At 43.4% G+C, this 22,864-nt stretch overlaps 2 long non-coding RNA genes across 2 annotated transcripts; one reads left to right on the top strand and one right to left on the bottom strand.

Moving 5' to 3' along the window:
* Positions 1 to 6,368: 6,368 nt before the first annotated feature.
* LOC133211987 (uncharacterized) lies at positions 6,369 to 14,412 on the bottom strand. The gene is made up of 2 exons (XR_009725350.1): positions 13,756 to 14,412; positions 6,369 to 11,171 (listed from the first exon to the last, which is right to left on the bottom strand). It is a non-coding gene; the product is annotated as an uncharacterized LOC133211987 (long non-coding RNA).
* A 43-nt stretch (positions 14,413 to 14,455) lies between these two features.
* On the top strand, positions 14,456 to 22,023 carry LOC133211988 (uncharacterized). Its single transcript, XR_009725351.1, has 3 exons — positions 14,456 to 14,686; positions 16,353 to 16,674; positions 21,020 to 22,023. It is a non-coding gene; the product is annotated as an uncharacterized LOC133211988 (long non-coding RNA).
* The last annotated feature ends 841 nt before the right edge of the window (positions 22,024 to 22,864 follow it).

A 22,864-nucleotide genomic window follows, 5' to 3' on the forward strand; every position in this document is an offset into this window, starting at 1 on the left:
GTTTGCAATCATCTGTATAAGCATTTTCTTGAAGTGAGCTCTCCAGTCGCAAATATAGGATCCTAGAATGGTTTGGATTGGAAGGGACCTTAAAGCTTATCCAGTTCTAATCCGCTGTCACGGACAGGGACACCTTCCACTAGAGCAGGATGCTATAAGCCCTATCCTGGAACTTGAACACTTCCATCATCTGACTGTAGGAGTCGCTGTAACGTGAATAATACAGGTGCCCTGAGACCATCCAAGTAGAAAAGATGCTGGTTTATTTTTTCCCCTCTTTTGTCAATCCTTTTGGTTTGAGATGAAAAGAATGAGAACGCTGGTGCCTGGACACACCAAAGTAAGAACCTCCAGGGTCTGACTTGGGTCATCTTTGAGAGAAATGATAAAACAAATAACCTGGGACTGAAATCCTGAAAAGAACACAACCAAAGCAGCTCATGTGGAAGCAGGACAGAAAGAAGGACCTCACCAGCTGTTCCCAACACAAACCTTATGTAATTAACAGGTTCTGTAAATGAAGCAAAGCCAAAGTGACAGTCACAGCTGGATTGTCTTCTTTGCTGAGCTTTGTCTTCTTCTGACCAGGTGCAGACATCAGCATCCCTTATCTTTTGGGTGCCAGATGCACCCTGACTAGCTCAGCTCAGACCTGGCCTCCTTTATACACTGAGCAACCTCTTGCAAAACAGAGTCTCTGCCTATTTGGTGTGACCTTTGCTGAGCCACCCTGGCACTAGCAGCCAAAGGCTTCTGCTGACCTTGGGTGACTGCTTCTCCTTTCCAATCCTGTTATTGCTGTCTGTTGGATCGCCTGTTACTGCAGAGCTCCCTGAATGTCAAGCAGGTAAAATGGGTTGGGTAGAAATGTGAGGAAATGAACTCATAGGCTATTATGATGGAAACAGGGTAGCTTCAGTCAGCTTTATCACTAAGCCCATTACAGAAGTCTGTGGTGTCCAGAGTGCTTCCTACTGCTGCTCCTCACAGAGATCTGATAAAAAGAAGGGTGAATAGGAAAGCCAAGATTTGGTCTCCTTTCTGGATGCATGTAGAGCGTTAACAACCCTTTTAGTGGCATGATGTGTATCTCCCCTTTCCTCCTACCTTTTCTCTGTCCTCCTTTCTTTGTCCCCAACCCCTTCTGTGTCTCCATTTGCCAAGAATGTCTCATGTCAGCTCTTCTATACACAGCTTTCTCTTTCCTGCCAAACTTCTCTTTATTGCGTAGGAACTTCAAACCATTCCTTGCATAAAATCACTGCAACCTGGAGGCCCTCACGCTCCAGTCTAATTGTGCCAGTCTCACGATGTCAATGGTCTATTTCAACTTTATCCCTCCATCCCCATCTGCTGCTGTTAGGAAGTTCACTGTAGTCCAATGGCTCTGCATCTGTTTGTTTGAGCTGGTGGCATCTGATATGGTCTCTGGGTGGTGGAGGGATGATACGAGTGCCTGGAAATGACCCATAGCTGAGAACAAAGCTTCACAGAGACACACTGGATGGACAGCCCTGGAGAGGGAAAGCAAAACCAAAGTAATAACTGCAGGAACCACACAGAGGTAGCTGGTGATAGCAGTGATCGAAGCTTAGGGTCTTCTGCACAGCCCTCATCTGTGCTGATCTCTTCCCTTCATTTCCATGCTTTCCTGCATCCCCCATGATTTACCCTATGGAGTCTGTGTGCGTGTGTGTGTCCCCTGAGATGTCAACCCGATGATGTGCTGCTGATCCCATGAATCACAAAGCTCTTGAGCCCTTTCTCATCCCTTCCAAACACATCCTTTCACTCTGGATGATGCAGTGAGCTTCGTGCATATCTCTCCGTTGCCTGGTTACCAGGTTAACATTGATGACAAATCCTGGATGACAGTTTGCTTAACACTGCTTCCTCCATGATCTGGGCTTCAGCCTTCTCCTCTCCTACCTCTTGCAGTGTCAAGTCTTCAGATGCTCCTGTTCTCAGTGTATCAGCCTTCTGCATTCAGTGTCCTGTCTATTCTATCCTGTAATCTCCAATGTTCTCCAATTGAGTTACCTTGTCACACTGTCACAGGCCAGGCTCTTGCAGGGAAGATCAACGCTTTTCCTCTCACCTTGTACTAGAAAGAAAATGTACCCATATATCATTGATCCCCTACCTTATAAGCTCGCAGTCTTGAGGAGTGATACCCTTAAACCCAGATTTCCTTCTATATTGGAAATGAAAGGCTCTCATGTTCCTTAGTTTTAGTTCTTCCTGTGTTTTTGTCCACTGGAGCTGTTGAGTGACTACATCTGATTTCCTAACCCTAGAACTTACCAGAGAGGACAACTCCAACCATTAAAGTCCTCCCAAGCCTGGCCCAGTGTCCTCCTATTGTACCTCCAATGCTTCAGAGCATCTTCCTACTCTAATTTAAAATGGGACATCAGTCACCCTACAGTTGAAAACACTTTTGGAGAGAGGTCTCAGAGGCTGTATGAGAGGAATTTGTCCAGCTGGCAAACCAGACTGACCAAACTATAGTTTATAGTTCCAGTGCTGAAGCCCGGAGTTTTTGGATAAATCTGTGCTTAACTATTTATAATTGACCTTTGCACAAAAGCACATGAAATTTTTATAGCCTAAAGCCTCATTTATTAACTTTACTGGAGTGTAAAATATTGCTGTTTGCTATAAATTTGTACCAGGACAAACAATATATATGCTAATTAGTGGCTGTGCAGCTACTCAGGGGTGCATGTGCTCACCAGTCATTTCCAACAGGCAACAGAGAAGAATGGAATAGACAAATGACAATTGAGTATTTTGATACTCTCTGCTCAAACGGTGCAGTCTGAAGGGGTGAATTAATGGTGTTCATTATAACAAGTCCATTTCCTTTTCATTTCCTTTAGAAATTAGTCCAGGTAACATGCTGTGTCCCTGAGAGAGCCGATCAGAGGCAACCTGCTGGGGTGCACCTGCAAAACTGATCACTCTGGAGTTCTTTCATCACTCCTTACTCAGCTTTCCCCTTCTTTTACCTTCCATCAGCCCACCCATTCATCTTCTCTGTTTTGCCTCCTCCAGCTGCACTTTTTCCTTTTATCCTTTCCCTATTTTTGCTTTTGCATCACTTCATGTTTTCCTTTTTGTTCCTATCCCTCTTTTCCTCTTCTTTATTTTTTTCATCACTTTTTCTTCCTATTGTCTCCTGCTTGTTTTTTCTCCCCTGCCCCTTTTTCTGTCCAAGTATTATCCTACTAGTACTTTCAGGATCTAGTTATTAGATTAACTATAGATCATACAGGGGCAAATATCCCTAATGTTCATTAAAACTCAGTATGAAATACAACCCCAGGGAGGGAAAAGGAGAGTGGGATGTGTTCAGTTTCATGTGGCTGAACCAGTTGTTTTGTGGTTGCTTTTCATAGCAAAATAAGGTTATAGAGAGAAAAAGGAGTCTGCAAACATCTCAAATGGTCCAGAATCTGCAGCTGCATTTGAAGATCTCCTGTTCATGTGGTTGTCACAGGTGTATCAGTATATACAGGCTAGAAAGATGAGTGGCAATGGGCTAGCAATGAATACGACTGCTCTCAATAGTTTTCCAGGCATGGGGAAATGGGAGACAAATGGCATTTTAGGGATAGGTGGTCACAAATGATCTGAAATGATGTTCCTCAAAGGAATCCTTCTTTTTGTCCCATGTCCTGCACCAGTCCAGGTTACTATCTGGAAGTAAGAAGCAGCAGGATGCTCAGATGGGGAGCATTCGTAATAGTGCTCAATCATTGCTGGGAATAGCCAAAATTAAGGGAGGCAGAGGGGCACAACCAAGGATGATACAAACACAATAAACCAGTTAAAAATGTACACATATTCCCCTTGGACACATATTAGGGATGCTAATTTTTGTGGAATTTGGACAGTTTAAGGACTCCAATTGATTTAGTTGTATTGTGGGAATTTGCCAGGGATTTTCCATCAAAATATTTGCAAAGAAGCATTTGGTTTCTATCAAAATGGGGAAAAAAAAATCAGCTGAAAATATCAGCATCACAGAAATTGCTTCAACGTTTCCTTTGCAGTAGACAGGTATAAGCCCTACTCTGAAGCCCATGGGAGAGAATAATGTGCCCCAAAATATCATTATCATAAGGCAAATTGACATAACTGGAGGATTTTAACTTAATATTTGGAACATTTTCAAACTATCTTTTATTTGCAACAAAATTCCATTAATGTTTAACTTTTCCTGCCATCAATCCTGTTGATCTATTGAGATATTGTAGTGGGACAGAATTCGACGTGTGAATCAGATCTGTATCCTGGTATAAACGTTAAATAAAAGCATCTTCCTAAACCCACAAACTTTCCGCTTCCTGGGGAATATAATAAACCCTGCTGTGAAGCTGTGCTTGGGTATTTGTAAAGGTAAATAAGCAACAGAATGCTTCATTAACAGAACAGTTGTGTAGAAAAAAGGACTCAGTTCATCAAGCTCTTTGAGTTTCTATATATGAAAAGAAAAACTCTCCTTTAATGATTTTCATTTCCTTATTTTCCCCCATTAATTTTCACAGATTTGAAATGAACACAATAATGTACCCAAAGCTCCAGGGTTTTCCAGTTCTAACAGAAACACTTTGCTGAAACCACAGGTTTCACTCTCTTCTTATTTCAACAGACTTTCAGTTAAAGTGTAAGATTGGATGTAAGAAGAAAATTACTCCAATGAGTAGGTTATATCATTTGGGGATGAAATATCTATTATTATAGATATTTCTTTTTTAATGTAGAGGTGTCCTTCCATACCTCAATTTACCCACAGAAGAAGGGAGGACATGGCATTGCTGTGACACAGAATCACAGAATGGTTTGGGCTGGAAAGGACCTTAAGATCATCCAGTTGAACCCCTTCCATGGGCAGGGATGCCTCACACTATGTCACCCAAGGCCCTGTCCAATCTGGCTTTGAACACTGCCGGGGTGGAGAACTTACCACTTCGGGGAACCTGTTCCAGTGCCTCACCAACCTCAAAGGGAAGAACTTCTTTAGATCTAACCTGAATTTCCCCTGTTTCAGCTTGAACCCATCACCCTTTGTCCTATTACTACAGTCGCTAATGAAAAGTCCCTCTCTGGCATCCTTGTAGCCCCCTTCAGATACTGGAAGGCTGCTATGAGGTTTCCACACTGATTTTCTGCTTCAGTCTGAACAGCCTCAATTTTCTCAGCCTGTCTTTGTACAGGGAATGCTCCATCTCCTGATCATCCTCATGGCCTCCTCTGCTCCATGTCCTTCTTATGTTGAGAACACCAGAACTGCACACAGTACTCCAAGCAGGGTCTCATGAGAGCAGAGCAGAGGGATATATCTGAGGTGGATGGATTTGGATGGATTTCTTTCATATGGCAGGTGTTTGTGGAAGTGAGAGGACAAGCTGGGAGGGGGTTATTACTGTTGTAGTCCAACCTCAGCCTAGCTGAGCAGAAGTGTGGTCTGGGTAGTTTTGACACAGTGGAGAGCCATTCCATCTCCAGGCTGTATTATTGCCAAGGCTTTAAACAGCACATGCAGGGTGGAGCAGTAAGGAAAAGGGTCAGCATAAACAGAGATAACTGTGTTCAAACACCCACTGCCTCCAGTGATTACGTTTTAAATTGCTGATCATGAAGAAAGTGAAGGGCCAAATTGCCTGCTTATGTAGCTCATCTCAACTCCAACAGAGCTATAGCAGGAGATACGGTGACTGTATCCAGAGAGTGCCCAACTTTTCATGTTCAAACAGCGTGAGAATAGCTGCAAAAAATGCATGAGGTTTTTACAATCACGTTTTGAATTCTTGTTGATGTGGCTTCTCTGTTTTAAATCTTAAGGATATGCTGGGATGATGGTGGGGGGGGAGTTGTGGGTTGGTTTTGTTCCAATTGTATGTACATTAAAAAAGCACTACACGTTTTCTTATACAAAACCAATCTTTTTCCTTAATACAGGTCTCCAAGAACTGGGTATTGCCTGAAGAAACAAAGAAATTTGGTACCATTGGAGAGTGGGGTGAAGGAGGAGATGGACGGAGTTTTTGTATACACTGCAGTGAGATGTAAGTACATTCCTATTAATCCTCACTATCATAGATGCTTTCTTCAGCTTCTTCTTATGGGCACTCAGTTTTACATGAAAGTAATCTGGAGATCAATGTGGTCCTCTTGGTACTTCTTTTTCACAGCCTCAGAAGGGAGATGAATAACTTAATGACCCAAATTCTCACTTTCATTAACCACATTGGGCTGGCTCGAATCAGAGTCTTGCACTTGGCAACCCTAGCCCCTTTATCATGCCACTGACTTGGTATTGTCTGTTACATTAAAATCATCAATAAAGAATGTAAAAGATCTTCCTCCCATCCTTTTTATTGCCATATAGGAACTGCATTATTCACATGTCCATACGTTTGAACATAAAAACTGAGCTTTATGACAGCTTTCATTCCTTTTTTTAGGCAAACAGTATATCAATGAGGGCATCATCATAAAAATATTGACCCAGTTCATACCTGGCATAAAATGCCATTGATTTCAGTAGGGTTGTGGAATTTGACTTATTGCTATAAACATTTCCCATGAAGTCCTATTTAACAAAGTATCTGGAAAACCTTCTTACTCATATTTTATATAATCACAGGGCAGTGGCAAAGCCATCAGGACATTTTCCTCTGGTTGTTAATGCTGCTGATTCAAACCTTTCTCCAGCCTTATGCAACCCTCCTGATTCACCTCTTCCTGGGACAATGAGGCAGGAATTTGTGCAGAGAGGGATGCAATGGACCTGGTGTGCAGACATAGGAAAGCTCCTTGTGCACAACTCCTTTAATCCTGCTTCTGCACCGGGACCACTTCATTCACTCCCTGCACAGGATGCAACCGAACATGAGGCCGAATGTTTCATCACTTGCTTTTGGTTGCAGAAAGAGGCCTTTATATGTAGCTTTATCCCCAGTCAAATTAATACTGACTAAGACTGAGCCATCTTCAGAGCTGGATAGCTTTTCTGGATCATATTCAATGCCTAACATGCCTGGCAGCAGCGCCCAGGTTTTAACTGTTGCGAGTGAAGGGACCGCTTGCCTTGACTAGCCCCACACAATGGTTTTGCTGCCACTGCTAATATTTGAACAATGTGTTTGCCAATTACGTTAATACAAACAAGTCCCCTGGATCCCAAGGAAAAGGCTGTGCAAACCCAAAGTGAAAGAGATACTGGCGGCCTGGCTGCTCTGCAGGGACTCGTGCTACAAGACAGGCAGAGGCAAGACAAGGATAAGATGGAGGAGTGAGTCTTCTGCCAGAAGAGAGTGTGTTTTAGCTTGGAAAAGTGATGGGTGACTCCCAAAACTGAATGTGGGATGCAGGTAGGTGGATGGGATAGCAGAGATTCTTGGCTTGTGAAACACCTCCCGGGAGGCAAATCACATTCCTTGGATTTCTCCAGACATATCCTTTCTCAAATTGAATTTGTCCAGGTGAAACATGAGGATATTTTACTCTTATTTTCCATTTCAAAGTGATGTACTCTAGTGTCAAAATTTAACATCCTCATGCTTCTTGTAGCTGCTTTCTTGATAAACCTTTCTTCATACCCACTCATTTATGACTGGTTTCTCTCACTACAACCTGACGTAAGGCCCTGCTTATCTATTGGCCTCTAGTTGGAGTAATCAGAAACTCTTTATTCCAGAGGAAAATATCATCCATGAGTGCTGAGAGTGTGAGCTCAGGAAAAAAATGTTCTTCCAGGAGTAGGGAAGCAGTGAAACATCTGTATTCTTCTGCCTCAGTGTCCCCATCTCTATGGACAAGCAGGAGATATGCTCCTTTTTTCCAAGGACATTGTGTTTCCAGCTCCCTTCCTCCTCTGATCAGACCTGAGATCAGAAAGTAGCCTGGGAAAGGAGGGAAGGCTTTAAGTACACTGCAACCCTTCCAGGTTTTATGCATACACATGCGAGTCCACACGTACATCCATCTGCACAATGAAAACTGGCACAGAGCCTGCCACTGCTGTTCTTATGGAACAGAAAATACTGCACAGCTGGTTTAATAGCATTTAAAAGTCCCATTTGGAGCTGTTCAGGAGCTAAGCCTCAGTGTTACAGATATGCTTATAAAGCTGTCATCATTAATTGCCACCCACTGTCACCACAGTGCCGAGGTCACATCTCCATGAAGGGAAAGGCCACTGCTACCTGGGCTCCATCCCACACATGGGGATGTTGTTAGCACCCCTCTTTATCCCCCAAAGAGCACTGGTGGCTTCTTGGAACTAGCAGAATATCCTCCTGCTGCCTGTTCCTGGTCTTCTGTTCTTGTTTCAGCTCCAAATGCCCATCTGTCTCCAGCCATTTCCTACATTATGCCTGAGCATCCTCTGTTTGTTTCCTTCTGAACCTGCTCCATTATTGAGGGTTTGAAAGTTCACCTCCAGCCTGGCCAGTTTTGGCTTTGCCCTCCTCTTAGGAGCAACTGTGAAAAACAGGAGCAGGGAGAGCAAGTGTCCTGAGAAAGAGCAAACAGATCCAATGCCAGCTGAGGTCTGAAAGGCATTTTCTATCCCAAAGAGAAAACACAGCTTGCCCTTTTATAGTAAATAAGAAATAGGTGGCTATTGCCTTTCTTTTACTTTTTTTTTCCTTTTAATGAGTCATCCTTAAGAAACTCAGCAAGGTGGGTGCAGAAAGGGTAGATGGAGGTGAAATTACAGCAAAGTGACAAACTCAAATGAAAAGAGTGCCAAGATCTGGCAGGCAGTCCCTGTCCATGGCATTAGCTCTCCCTCAAATGAATTCTTCTTGCCAGTGTTTCCCCTTGGCTGTCCTCCTTTCCCAGGCCCTCCTCTCTCCATAAATCAATCTCTCTGCTTTATTCTTTATCCTTTCCCTTAGGGCTATGCTTCTGGTTTTCTCTAGCATCTCTGTGCAGCTTTTCTTTCTTAAAAATCCTCAATTCCAGTCCTTCTCTCAGTCCCTGAGGTGCCTCATTCCTTCCCTTTGCTATTCATGTTTATCAGCAACATCATGGATTTGGCAGTTTCACCTTTGTATTAAGGCCCTTCAGACATTTCCTCTGATTCTCCACTGAATCCCCTAATTGTATTTTCTGTCATTACAATGGTTTATTCCTTATTGTCATCTTCCCTTCACCTTTAGCCCATGCTTCTCCCTCCATGAGCTGCCCTTTGCTGTACCTTTCCCCCTTTTAGCCATTCAGTCTCAGTCTTTCCTATATTTCAGAGTTATCACCAGCTCGAAGACACTCTTCTGCTTCAGGGTCCACTGGTTTGCTGGTATTATATGCACCATCACGCCATGCTTTTCTCTCTCAAACTCACTAAAGGCATCTCCTGGGTGACCTCCAGTCAGCTTTGTTCTCTAGTGCACCATCCATGCTGTGTTTTGAAATCCCAGCACATACATAAGGGAGTTTCTTTCCTCACGCGATCTCCCTCCCAATAGCCAGCTCCTGAAGCATGAGATTAGAAGTGGAGGTTATAAAAGCTCCCTTGATGGAGAAATGCAAACAAAACCCAGCCCAGGTCAGGACACAACTGGCATTCACCCAACATTGTGCATCAGGACTGGCTGAACAAGGAGGAAGGTTAGTGCTCCAGTGCTGCTAAAGGGCAGATGGCAGATATGTGTCAAGAGAAGGGTTGCAAGGAAATGCACTGATAGGTAGGAAGATAGATACAGATAGACTTATTGATAAGATACAGATACATAAACATTAATTATAGATTCTCTTCCTTTCTCCCACCCTTTTGCATTAATGTCATTTTTTTTTGCCAGGGTCCAAGAACAGCAGCACATCTGCAACCACATCTGAAGAACCCAAGTGACAGTGGTCTCTGGGGACTTAAAAACCTACCTATGCCTCGAGAGACCTTACTCTAGTCTTATCTCCTATGGGTCTTTAAACTTCTGAGTGTAACAGGATGCTGTACAGAAAGGTGTTTCTATAGACCTTGCTTTATAAATATGCTAAATTCCAATTACAAGACCCCAGTGAAGGTCTATAGTGAGAGTGGTTCATTCATAATAATATGATACCAGGAGCAGCTTGTTTGAGAGCAGTATATATAGAAGGAGATCAGGCTTTCCTGTAGGTCTAATTAGGAAATCATCTGAATAAGCCTCATTTTATGTACATATGAAGGTATGTATCTCCTCTCCCCTTTGAAGGCTTAAGAACAGAGAAAGAGAGTAAAGAAAACTATGAAATGAGCTGATTTCCACATCCTGCTTTGCAGCCTTTGCACTCACTGCTTGTACAGCTGGGCAGTGCTGTGAATTAGTAGGGCTCATTACTGCATCCTTTAGCATTCAGAGCCTTGTGGAGGACTGCAAACCTCAAGAGCCCAGTGGAACATTTAAAAGAGAAGCTGCAGCATTTTCCTTTAAAGAGCTGCTCTGTCTCCAGCTAAAGTGCTGTTGTAGCTCACTTCTGGGAGGGGGAAGCCTTCTATGCCTATGTGTCTATGCTACTTCAGACTGGACGCCTTGGGGAACCATCATAAACGCACTGCTGAGACAGCCTAATAACCCAGGCAGCACTTCAGCAATGCTTCTCCTGCATAGAGGGGGGATGGTCCTGGCAGAGTCAAGGTTCAACCCACTGCATACCATCAACTGTGCCCCAGGGATGGTCACTTCACATCTTCCCCTTCAGGTGATCTCTGAATCGGAGACCAGCAGAAAGTTATTTCTCTTCCCCCAAAGCATCAAATCACTGCGCACTCGAGCGGAGTCAGCATGGAGATATTTCTCATTCAAGTAGCAGCTGAGGGAGTTTCCCTGCCCTGTTCTGCTCTGGTTCAGTGGCATCTGAAAAGACTCCTGTCACTCTGGCTCCTTGGTTCTTCATTCATTCTCAACAGCCCCTTTATGCTCCCTGCAGACCCCTCTCACAGCTCTTCTCATGCATGCAATGACTCTGCTGGGTCTCAGCAGTGTTGCAGAGGTCTCCTGGAATCACAGTCTGGGTGTCTCTCTATAGACAAATTCCTACCATTAAATACACCCACTTATTAAATTTCACCCTTACCTACTGTATGACAGTCATCCTCCACAGCCCATTCCTGACCTCCTCCGAGGTGATAGACAAAACAGATGTCTTCCTTATGAGGACTGGAATCCTGGGTTTCCCTTTGCAGTGATGATAGCATAGAGACAGAAGGGGAAGGGGAGGAGAAAAAAGAAGTTAAAAGTTAAAATAAAACCCCTAAAATCCTCAAGTCTTTCACACAACTATCCATAGCAACAGCAGGATCTTAACACTGCAATCTCTGTCTTCCCTGTGCTTTCTCCCCAGAGGAATAGATCCCTCATCTTGCTGTGTGTTTACTCAAGGACCAAGAATGTGCTGATTCATTGTGGTGGCTGCTTTCAACTTTGGAGGCACGTTCATGATGTTTCTTGGTATTCTGAAAAATCCCAGTCTTTGGAATCATGCTACTTTGCATGAATCAAATCAAGGTTTCTCATTCTGTCTTTTAAATATGTTAATGTTTGTTTTCTTGTAAAGATGATTCTTCTGGCACTGCGATTTTAAAAACTGAGTAAGGAAATCTCAACAGAGAGAGAGCAGAAATTCATACAAACACTCATTATTTACCAATATTCTTGCATAAAATATCATTATCCTTAACATGAGCCAATGATTTCTTTTGTGAAGCTGCCACCTTGTTATTGGGGTTGGAAGTGCAGCTACCTACTGTGATCCGTTCAGCTTGTTACTCACAACTGCAAATACTAGCTGTAGTAATAAAGATTAATTAGTAGGATGGTATCATAGCACAATGGGTTCATTCAAGGTACCATCCAGAGCCTTTACATCTCCACGGGTCTGGCAATGAACCTGAGGGCCAGGGGAGCATCATCTACAAACAGAGCTAATAGGATTGAGGCATGGCAGCTTCAATAGCCATGCTGAAGAGAGCAATGGAGATCCATAATATCAAACTATCTTTCAGTCCCTGGTAATGATTAATTATTCACTTAAGCTAGGTTTCACCTCCTGGCTTTGTGTCCATAGGAAACCACTGTGTCAGTATTCATTGTCACGCTCTAATCCTAAACAAACATGCAGGTAAATGATAACATCCATCAAATGACCACACAATGTGAAAATCCATTGCAGGGTGTACTTTTTCCTAGCAGCACAATTGAATAAATTAACCAGGTAGCTGAGCAGTAACCTTGAAATAAATGATTAGGTGGGTTTATTTTTTATTTGGGGAAAAAAAAAGGAAGATGACACAGTTTTATCATATTTATAATAAAAGTCATTGACATAATAAAACACTCCCATCACATCAGTATTCATTTCTGCAAATAGAGCGCTGACGTTTTATAATATTAACATGTGCTATAAATGTCACTGATATATTAAGATTTTCAGTCTCTCTAACCAAAAATATAGAGAGATGACTGAGGAAGAGATGACTAATTCTAAGAGATTAAAGAGAACATTTTCTCGTGCAATTAAATCATCTTCTGGTGATTGTGAGATGAGTGAAACACACAAAAGGCCTGTTCTGTGGTTGCAGTTTTTATCACCCGCACAGAACGCTCTGGTGCATTGAATAACTGGGGTATGGGGAAAACTTGGGCCTGTTGGGAAGTGCTGGTGAGCTACTGGGCAGACTGTGTATTGCATGGTACTATGGCTGCAGCTATTGGGGCTTTGCTCAAAATGTGCCTTTGGGCATCTCCTTGAACTGATGCACATGGTCTGCACCAGGGCTGGATTTCACTCACATCCTCTGGGTTGTAAGGCCAGCATTCAAGAAAAGATCTCTGGGCTTCCTCTTTACTAGAATATAGACAACAGGAGTTCATATTCTTAGTCTGTATTCATAGGAGTTCATATTCAGCAGCTGAGTCCTGAATGGGACATTTGCTGGCTGTGCTCTGCTCCTGGGATTGCCAACCTCTTGGCACAAGTTGTTCCTCCAGCTGCATGGAAGAGCTAAACTCACTAACAAGAATATGGTCAGAACATGACCAGGGCATGTCTGTATTGCAGCAAAACCCCAAGAGGTGAGCTGTCAACAGGGATAGATCCAGTAATGTAAGATTTAATTAATGACTAAGTGATAACCAATGAGTAAGGGTTGAAGGAACCCCTTGACACAGTGCTAAGAAAATCTTGCTGAAGTTCCTGGGTCTCATCAAGCCTCCATACAGCACCTATCACCCATTAGGCTCAAAACAAAGCTCTGTGATAACCAACAAATAAGTCTGTTTCAAACCCAGCAGCCTCTGGTAGGAAATCCAGAATATGAACTCTTATGGTCCTCAAGTTTGAACTTCCATTATGATCCGGTCTGAGCATTTCATCCCGTGATTTGTTAACTACATCTGTAATTTCTGTCTTGCCATTTTTATAATAAGGAGGTGTTTGTGTTTTGTACAAAGTCAGTACAGAATTTTCACACCAGTACACTTTGTGAGTCACTTATGGGGCCTTTTCCCCTTTTAACCAGCAGTTAAAGCAGTGCAGCACCTGAAATGCATTCCCTCCCAGCTGTTTAAACGACACCTACATGAGTATTAATTATTTTTCCTCCTACATGGAAATAACACGCATTTATACAACCGGTCATTTCCCTAGAAAGCTTGCAATCTGATAAAGAAAAAGAAATAAAAGAACCAGGAGCAAGCAGTTAAGGGGCTGACCCAGAGCCACACAGGTTGGCATCACGAGGGGAACAGCAAATAATATTACCTGAGGCACAGGCTGAATTTAAAGATCACTGTTGCTTTGGCTGTCGAGATTTGATTGCAGCAATGCAGTGCAGTTCTCCCAGCATAAAAAGGGTACTGACTGCAAAAGGGTGGGAGAAAGGCAGCAAACTAAATAATTTGTATATGTCTGGATCTATCTGTACATCCGTATCTGTCTGCCTGTCTATCAGTCTTCCTTAACCTCCTGTTTTCCACTGAGATGCAGACAGCTTTACTATGTTGTCATCAAGTCCCCAAACAAATGTCACAGACATTGCCAAATTTCAGTTCACAGGAGAGACAATGTGTGTGCTTTCTATTATTTATTTATATTCAGGGAAACAGTGCTGGTTTAATTATGCCTGAATAGCTACAGAGGTACCAAAGGCCTAAATAAATGTATTCGTAGCCATTTGGAGTCATGAGTTTTAATTAGGTTTGCAGCGTTCTTCCAGTTCCATTTTGCCACTGTTGCAACTCACAGTCTTTGAATGGGAGCAAGTGATGTGAAATAAACCTGGTAAACATGTTCTACAAACACCTTGTTGACCTTCAGCAGTTACAGCCTTACTTACTGCCCAAGTATTTGTTTAAGGGTAATTTGATCATGGGAATCCTCCTGGGGTTACTGCTGCTCCAGGTCTCAAAAAGGGTCTGGCAGGGTTTATTTGTGTCACTTGCCAGGGTTTCCTCTCCTGGGAGTCCCAATTACAGCGGCGTCAGGGAGGTATAAATTCAGATCTCCAGGCTCCGTGTGTCTCTGCAGATAAACTCACCGGTGCCTATGAGAACCAATTCCCATTATAAAGCACCACGTAAAACGACAGAGACCTTGGGACCGCTGAGAGCAGAAGAAACAATAAACATCCCACAGAGAGGAAATGAAGTTCCCCCCCTCCCGTCTTTCCTCTTCGCTCCACCGCATAATAATGGTGAGTGTTTGGATTGCAGGGGGCTGCCGGGGCCATGGGTGAGAGGAGGAGGGAGAAGAAAAGGCAGCAGAAATGGAGATTTTGTACTTACTAAAGCAAGTTATTTTTCAACCTGTGCTCAGCTTTAAAGTTCACCACTGAATTATTAAGTGTGGCAGGCTCAGAATCTGCTTCAGCAAATAACAGCTATATTTCTTTGGGAAATCATGGATGCCCGAATCTTGGGGCTGTGGGAAAAGCAGAGCAACTCTCCAGTGTATGGACTGGAGCTAGCCGTCTTTGCACTATCCCCAGGAGGTGCTCTGTGGTCCACAGTTCTTCACTTTGTCACTGTCCTTCCCCCATTGCAAGCTTCTTGTCTCCAGTCTCAGTCACGTTGCCACATGGTGATGGGGAAGAAGAGGTAACCTCGGAATAGGCAGCAAGAGAAGCAGAATAGACTGTAGGATCTCAACTCATGTGAAGGGAAAAGTCAGGATTCATGGAATCCTGATGTAGAAAAAAAAAAGTGACATAACTAAACTTGCATTCTTTTAGGTGCTGCCGAATATCCCATCCTGCAAATAGTTAAAAAGCAACCAAGCATGTGCACTCATATGCAAATGAGGAAGGGGAAAAAAACCCAACTTTTTACTCTTATGCCCCATCCCTGGCAGTGTTCAAGGCCAGACTGGATGGGACTGGGAGCAACCTGGTCTAGTGGAAGGTGTGTGTGGCAGAGTGCTGGAATTGGATGAATTTTAAGGTCCCTTCCAACCCAAACCATTCTAGGATTCTATGATCAGCCACAAACTGTACCCAGGTTAAACAAAACACTGCCTAACAATAGACACTACTGATCTCTATAAAGAGTCATCTCCCTGTTTATTCTTTGACTGCAGGTAAAATACTTACCATTGCTGACTTGCTAGAATAAGATCTTGAGGTTTCAGTGTGGTTGCCCTGCTGGAATGAGGGGAAAGCTTAGAGCTGCCCTTCCAGACAAGTTGCAGACTCAGGCCAGCATCACTGAGAAGGTGGTGTTTGATTCACACTGTGAAGATTCCTCTTGTTACTGAAGTGCTGAAGAGTTAATTATGTTTTTAGATGATAGCTTAGACTCGGCAGCACAAGCTGAATTGTACAAACAAGGAAGCTGACTCAACGAGACACCCAAGACAGCCCAGCCCAACCCCTTCAAATGCGTTGCATAGATGATTGCTTCTCCTACAAGATTAAACACTGAAGCAACACAAAGGGTTAGTATGTTTCACAATGAATTCTGATTCATCAAACATGATTAGTGGATTATGAATATGGATGTGATGTCTAAAACCAAAAGAAATTACATGTGGCTCATCCTTCCTTAAAAGATTAATTTGAACTCAAGCAGCAGCAACAGCAATACAAATATATTGTGTGTAAAGTCAGGAAACGCAAAAAAGGAGAGAGGAAAGAGAGACATTGGAAGAATCAGGTATAGCTCAAGCAGGATCAACTATGTCCAGGGATTTACTGAAGTCCTGTACAGTAAATGCAGTTTCAACAAGGAACAGAGACGTCTAAAATCTACTTTTACATTTGTGATCAACCCTTGTGCTTTAATCTACTCCCACAGACCAGAAGCTTAGACTTGAGGGAGTTCTATCTCGGCAATACTATTTGTCTTTTCACTTCTTTTCCCCAGATACAGCCCTCAAGGTTTGGCATCAGTTCCCGTCTGCAGGAACCATACTGAAGGTTCTTTATCACAGCAGGCTTCCCAGAGGCCAGCAATCTTCTGCCACCTGGTTAAGCTGGCTTTATAGCTGTGTCACATCAGAAGTAGTGAATAAAGGAGTAATTAAGGGACAAGAGAAGGCACAGTGCAGCTCTAGCAGGACTGCCTGGAGATGAAAAGACAGTGGTTTTGGGGTGTGAAGCTGGATCAAGTTTCACACTGAAGGCTGGTGATAGCAACAAAGCATTTGGGAGCTGGCTACAAACCCATCAAGGACATACTGGGACAAGTAGGCCTTGGATATTATTAAGGTGATCTCCAGCTAAAACTCCATTTTTTCTGCCTGAAAAGGCAGTGAGTCTTATCCTCAGAACAACTCCCATGTGCTCCTCGTAGGGCAGCACAAACACAGCCAGTGACCATGTTTCTATGCTGCGGACAAGAGCGAAGAGCTACTCCTCAGTTGTGAGGGCCTTGTACCTCTGAGCAATATCATATTTATCAAGAGAGCACTCTGCCTAACCACACAAGGTCTCCTGTGCTCATCACCATGGTATCTGAGTGTCTCATTTATTATAGAAACAAACAACTCACTTCAGAAACGAGTTAAGGTTGCTAAGTGACAACAATGTACTTACTTATCACATCATTTGCAAAACCCTCACACTTAAAAACAAGGAAATGAATGATTAAGGACTCCTGAAACCCTATACTGTCCACATGCTAAATCTGTATTTTTAAGCTGAGTGAAAAGAAGTGCACTTCTTCTTTAGGCAAAACAACCTCCTGCTTAACTTGTGGATTGTTTTCTTTTTCGTTTCCCCTCTTTTAGGTGATATTTTCTATTTCATTGAATTTGGTGAACAAACATTTTCTTTGAAGGAATAGTCCCAAGAGGTAAATATAATTAGTTACTTGAGCTATTTCCAAGTCCTGTTACTAACAGCTTATACTGCATTTGTAATGTGTGCCCAGTTTTCTAGGTGAAAGAAAAAAGTCCTAATATTGTCTTCAAATCAACATTTATTTTGGAGGTGTTTCACATTGTTTGAAAAGGATTTGTTTTCTGTTTAAATTCTAGAAGTGGTCATAGAGAAGTCAGAATTAAGGTTGTTGAGATGTTTTCTGACACATTTCATTGTATTTGACAAAATAACTTGCTTAGAATCCAAATTCATCTAAAGTCAAGAAGAACTTTGTCACTGTGCTCAGACTGGTCAGGATTTCACCCTTTGTATGTTTTGTGAAGGCAATAAAAGATGTATGATGTTCTTAATTATTTATCTCCTGGCTTTTAAACACTTGGGGTTTGTACCTAATGCAACGGGAACAAGTGGTGCTGAGGGAATAATGCTGTTGTTTAATTTTAACTCATTTGAGGAACAAAACTGCTGTTTATCTCAGGATTTCTTAGATCACTCAGATGTTTATTTTCTGCTTTTCTATCTTTTCTTTTTGTGTGGATAAATGAAGATCCAGGGGCTGCTCCATTTGCACTAGACCAGAGATTAGAAAGACAGGAATCTACATTGTTGGAGAAACCTCACACGTGCTGGGAACTTGTACCTGAATGGGCTGGAATAGGTACCAGTTAGTTAAATTTAACTTGTGGTCAGGCGTGGTTGAGCTGATAAGAACAGGCCTCCCACATCCTTCTCCCCCACTGTCTCCCATTGCTGAGGAGGATACCTCCACTGGGGACATGTCTAAGTCCACATCCTCCACTGGTTCTCTGGGCTGCTCGCTGAGCCATGCTGTGATCCAGATTTTCAAGCAGTCAGGATGTAAAAGACAGGAAAGCACTCTCCTCCCTTTGTCCCCACCATTACAGTACTCAACAAGAGGAGTTTTGAAAGGATTCGGTACTCACTGAACTGTGCTCCTTAGAAAAATGTGGCCACTCACTTTGAGGCCTAAATGGGAGCTGGATAATGTGGTTTTGGTTGCTGGAAGAATTAGTCAGTGACAAAAGGGCAGTCACAGCAGCTCTTCTCCATTAGCTTCATCCAACAATATCAATTATGGGAGCTCTATCCCAAGGTTTCAAATAATAGCTATTTTTCTGCAGTGTTATTATTTTTGCACATAGAAATGCCTTTTGTATGAACCACTGTCAAGGTCTAATCTAATCTATTTATCTGTATTTACAAGGCACTTATCTTCTGTAGCATCTAAGTGCTCCACATGGATTAATAGACAACACTGTCATCCAAATGCCAAGTTTCAGTGCTTTGTAACACAGTGAAAAATCTCCAGGACTAAAAACTTGCCTCTTGGATCCTATGTGAAATGGAAACCATGATGAAGACCATGGCTGTGTGAGGATCAAGAAAAACACTACAGGCCAAAACCTGCTGTCATAAGTCATGTTGATGTCGGTGGATTTGATGCCACCATTGGTTTTGAAGTTGTCTCAGTACAACAGAGGCTCATGTCCAACCCAGAATGGCTGCTTCCATCACCTGTATTAATGTAAGACCTGGCTTCCCTTTGGTATCATCTTCCCAGCATAGGTAGCATCCCCAGCATCCCCATGCTGCCCCCCTGGGGTGCAAGCACACTTAGAGAACAACAGTTCCTCGAAAGAGGTCCTGGGCTCCATCCAGTTGTAGGTTTGCTACAGCAGAGAAAGCAATTCTGATTGCAAATTGCCCTACAGCTGCCCTACAGCTGCTTGCTGCTCACACTGCAAACCTGAGGGGGATTTGGTCTGGCTAAATGGTACCTTCTCCTGTAAGAGGGAGCACCTTCTGGAAATACCCCTCAAGGAAATCATGAACTTCCCGTTGTATCTTGGGCAAGGGGATAGAAGAGGGAGATCAGGAAAGATCCCTGTTCCTTTGCTTAGGGAGGCTCTGAACCTCTGGGAGAGACTCTCCAAGTCTCAGCACTAAGCACTTCAGGGTTTGCTCAGCCCTGCTTTGATTCAACAGACTCAGTATCCAAACAAACAAGGGTTTAGCTGAATCATAAATAAAGCCAGCACCCGCAAACTCCCCTTTCTCCTTCCAAAGGATTTGTCTTAGTTTGCATTTTGAGGATTAGATTTGCCTCTGATGAGCAGCTATGAGAACAGATCAAAACGTGTCTTGTTGTTCAACGACTTGTCCTGTTCACTCCTCAACAGCAGACAGCATTTTCAAGCCAGCAAAGGCCCCTATGCCCCTTTCTCCTGAATTGTGTCTCTGGACTGTGTGATACTGTTGGACAGGAAACAAAAAAGAGGGAAGTGAAGGGAAAATATCAGCCCTACACACAGCAGTAGATAGATATATTTTTAACAGTAAACCAGAATAAATTTCTAGCTCTCCCTTTTCCTTCATCCTTAATTTCCCTAAATGAGACACTTTCTGTGATGTATTCTCCCCAGGCAAAATAAAATCAGTTTTTCCTCTGATTTTGGCTGGCTGGGTCAGGCCAAAACTGCCTAACAGAGCCCATACATTACACGGCAGGCAGGAATAATGGGAGAACTGGGAAGAGGGGGAGCTGGACAGAACAACAGGACAATTAAATCCTGCATACAGCAAGGAGAAAAGGAATGGATTTTGGTAAGGGAGACGTAAGGATGATTTTTTTTGCCAAATTCCTCAAGAGAAGTGGTGTGGGGGAGAGAAGAAGAATTGTATAGTAAGAAGTGGAAGAAAAAGAGGTTATAAACCCCAAAAGGCTGAATGCCTCATGCTAGCAATGCAGGTATCTGAATGCAGCTGAAAGTGGAGGTTTCTCAGCTGTGAGAGGAGGCCCTGTTCAGAGCAGCTGTCACTACAATCTCCTAATTGGAAATAATTGGGATTCTGTCTCAAACCACAAAGCCCTGAATTAGCCAGCGCAGCCTCCATCAGGAAGCATCTGTTGCCATCTCCAATGGCAACAGTTCAACCCCCTCCGCATCCAGCCCTCTCCCTCCACCAGCCAACTGGCAAGAGATGCCCGTTCCACCCCAAGCATCCTGCATCTGCAGTGGGCGAGGGTGCAGAGGCAGCACATGGAGAAGCAGGAAGAGGATGAGGCCTTGGAAGCTGAGGCCACCCTGGGATGCACTGGAAGGTCATGATGGGGTGGCCAAGGGGTGCAGAGGACAGTTGGATATGGAAGAAGACATAGCTTGGAGAAGCAGCTCCACTCCCTAGCACTGCTCCACAGCAGCTGTTCCAACATCACACAGCACAAAGGGCCGTAGGAAAGACTGCTGGTATTAGTACTTTTTGCTGATTATGTCAATGGCTCCTTTGTGCTGCTCATATGCTTGGGTATAATTAAGATGGGGTTTACTTTTTTAGTTTTGGTTTTGCATGACAAGGGGGAATGGGAAAAATAATGACAATAGTAAAGAAAGATGAAAAGAGTCCTTAAGCTGTTTGGGGTGTTTTTTTGTAGGGTGGGAACCGGGAACAGATGACACTAAAATATTTGGAAGAGGAAGGAATGACTCCTCATTGAGCCTTGGTGGGTGATAGGCAGTAAAATGCTTGCTTGTTGAAGAACAGGCCTTCTGAGAGAGCTGGGGGTCATAGAATCATGGAAGAGTTTGGGTTAGAAGGGACCTTCAAAAGCCATCTAGTCTGCAATGAGCTGTGACAGACCTCCTACTAGCCACTGGGGTTGTTTTGCTTCTTCCCATATCCCTGCAGGCTGAATGTGCCACATTCATCCCTTAAGGGTTACAGCTCCACCTCACCAGGACATCCCAGCTCCCCTCCATGCCTGCTTGTTCCCAGCTAAAGTGCAGAGCTGCTGGGTTTCCCCTCATTCCTGGGAGTCCTCAGCCACTACAAAGCAAGCAGAGCCAGCTGGAAAGCTAGAGGGAGGCAGCCCATCAGGCAAGTGTGCATTTGATAAGCCTTCTGTGGCCAATGCACCAGAAGCAAATCCTCTCAGGAGCCATAGAATCATGGAATAACAGATTGGAGCCCTGGTCTATGCTTTGTGAGGAAGCAGGGGATGGGTGATGCTTTGAAAACCAGACGGCCAGACTTGCATAGGCATCACCCTGTAGGAAAGAGTCTGAAAAGACCATCAAATTAACTGATTACTGCAAAATGTGCATTAGCTTCCCTTCTACATGCTCCAGGCTTCCTTCTTTCCATCCACCCAAGTACTGAAGCCCTATAAATGGGGATTGCAGACAGTGTGTGAAGTAATTTTTATGGCTGAAAAAAAGATATGAAGTTAACAGATGCTTTTAAAGCACATTCATCCTAACCTGGGTGCCTTGGAGCCATTCTTGCTCTAGTATTGCACTTAAAGATTTTTCACCCTGGAACTTGGGAAACTAAAGAGTTTGGTGCGTTTTGATAACAAATTGGATCAAATTGTCTGGGTACTCTGTGCCTGAGGCAGATGTTGTAATGAAGCTGGAAAACACTTGGAAAAGCCTGATTTCCCTCTCTATGATATCTGCATGATGCCGGGCTGTGAGTTGGAGGAAAGGGGAACTTTTCCTCAAGAAATCATCCTTTGCTGATGTTTCTTTGCTTAATAGCTTGATAACTGGTTGAGTTAGTCTAGCTTTCCTGGGAAAGTTTCACTAGCACCTCTTTTGCTTCCTACATTGGATCTTCATTAGCTGATCAGGTTCTCATACTCACCTGCCTATTTTGTAGTGTGTGAGCTCAGCTCTTAGCAAACACTGAAGTGATTTGTTTTTCAAGCCTCTTAAGGAAACCAACTTACTCCTCTCAGCTTCACACAAAAAGAGGGGGATGGTGAGCCTTTGCTTTCCTTACTGGCAGTATATTAGCATCTTTCTACCTCTTGAGATCAAGGCTGCTTTGTGCTTAGCACTGTGGACCTGTGACTGAAGAGATGGTCCCTGTCCTATAATGTTTACTCAGCAGGGAACGGGTTAGATGGGAAAAGAAAAGCCAAGATCAGCAGATGAAGGTTTTACATAAAGTCACATAAAGGAGGTGGAAATGTGTCTGCTGAGGCTCAGGCTGATTTTTAAGCCCCCAGAGACCATTGTCTCCTAGCCTGTCAAGGTCTACTTATAAATTTCCCCTTTCTGAGAGTGGTACTGAGTGTAAGAGGGTGGGAGAAAGGCAGAGAATCCATAAATCATTTAGCTGTGTTTTGTGTATAATTATGTGTCAAGCTCCCTTTTTTTCCCACTGAGATGCAGACATTCAAAACATTCTCCTCAGCTCCCCAAGTAGATATCAAACAAATTGCTAGATTTTGGTTGGCAGGCGAGAAACATCGTGACTACCCCAAATGCCAAATGGCAACAGGGCACCCCAGGGAGAAAACTGTTAGAGCTGGTGTTGTAGATGAGTGGAACATGCACACTGGGGATGTTTGGGGCTAATTTATGTGCACAGAGGGGAAGCAAATCACAGCTCTGTACTTGCACCTTCTCTCCACCTATCCCATCTCAAACTGGCAGCATGAGGGTGGGTGTTTATGCTCACGAGAATTCAGTGCAAAGCAGCAGAAGCTCAGACAGAAAAGCTCTTGAGAGAACTCCTTTTTCTCAC

Source organism: Neopsephotus bourkii, unplaced genomic scaffold, assembly GCF_033783945.1.
Source record: "Neopsephotus bourkii isolate Nb327-2 ecotype Australia unplaced genomic scaffold, CSIRO-AGI_Nbou_v1 NB_659, whole genome shotgun sequence".
NCBI classification, from domain to species: domain Eukaryota; kingdom Metazoa; phylum Chordata; class Aves; order Psittaciformes; family Psittacidae; genus Neopsephotus; species Neopsephotus bourkii.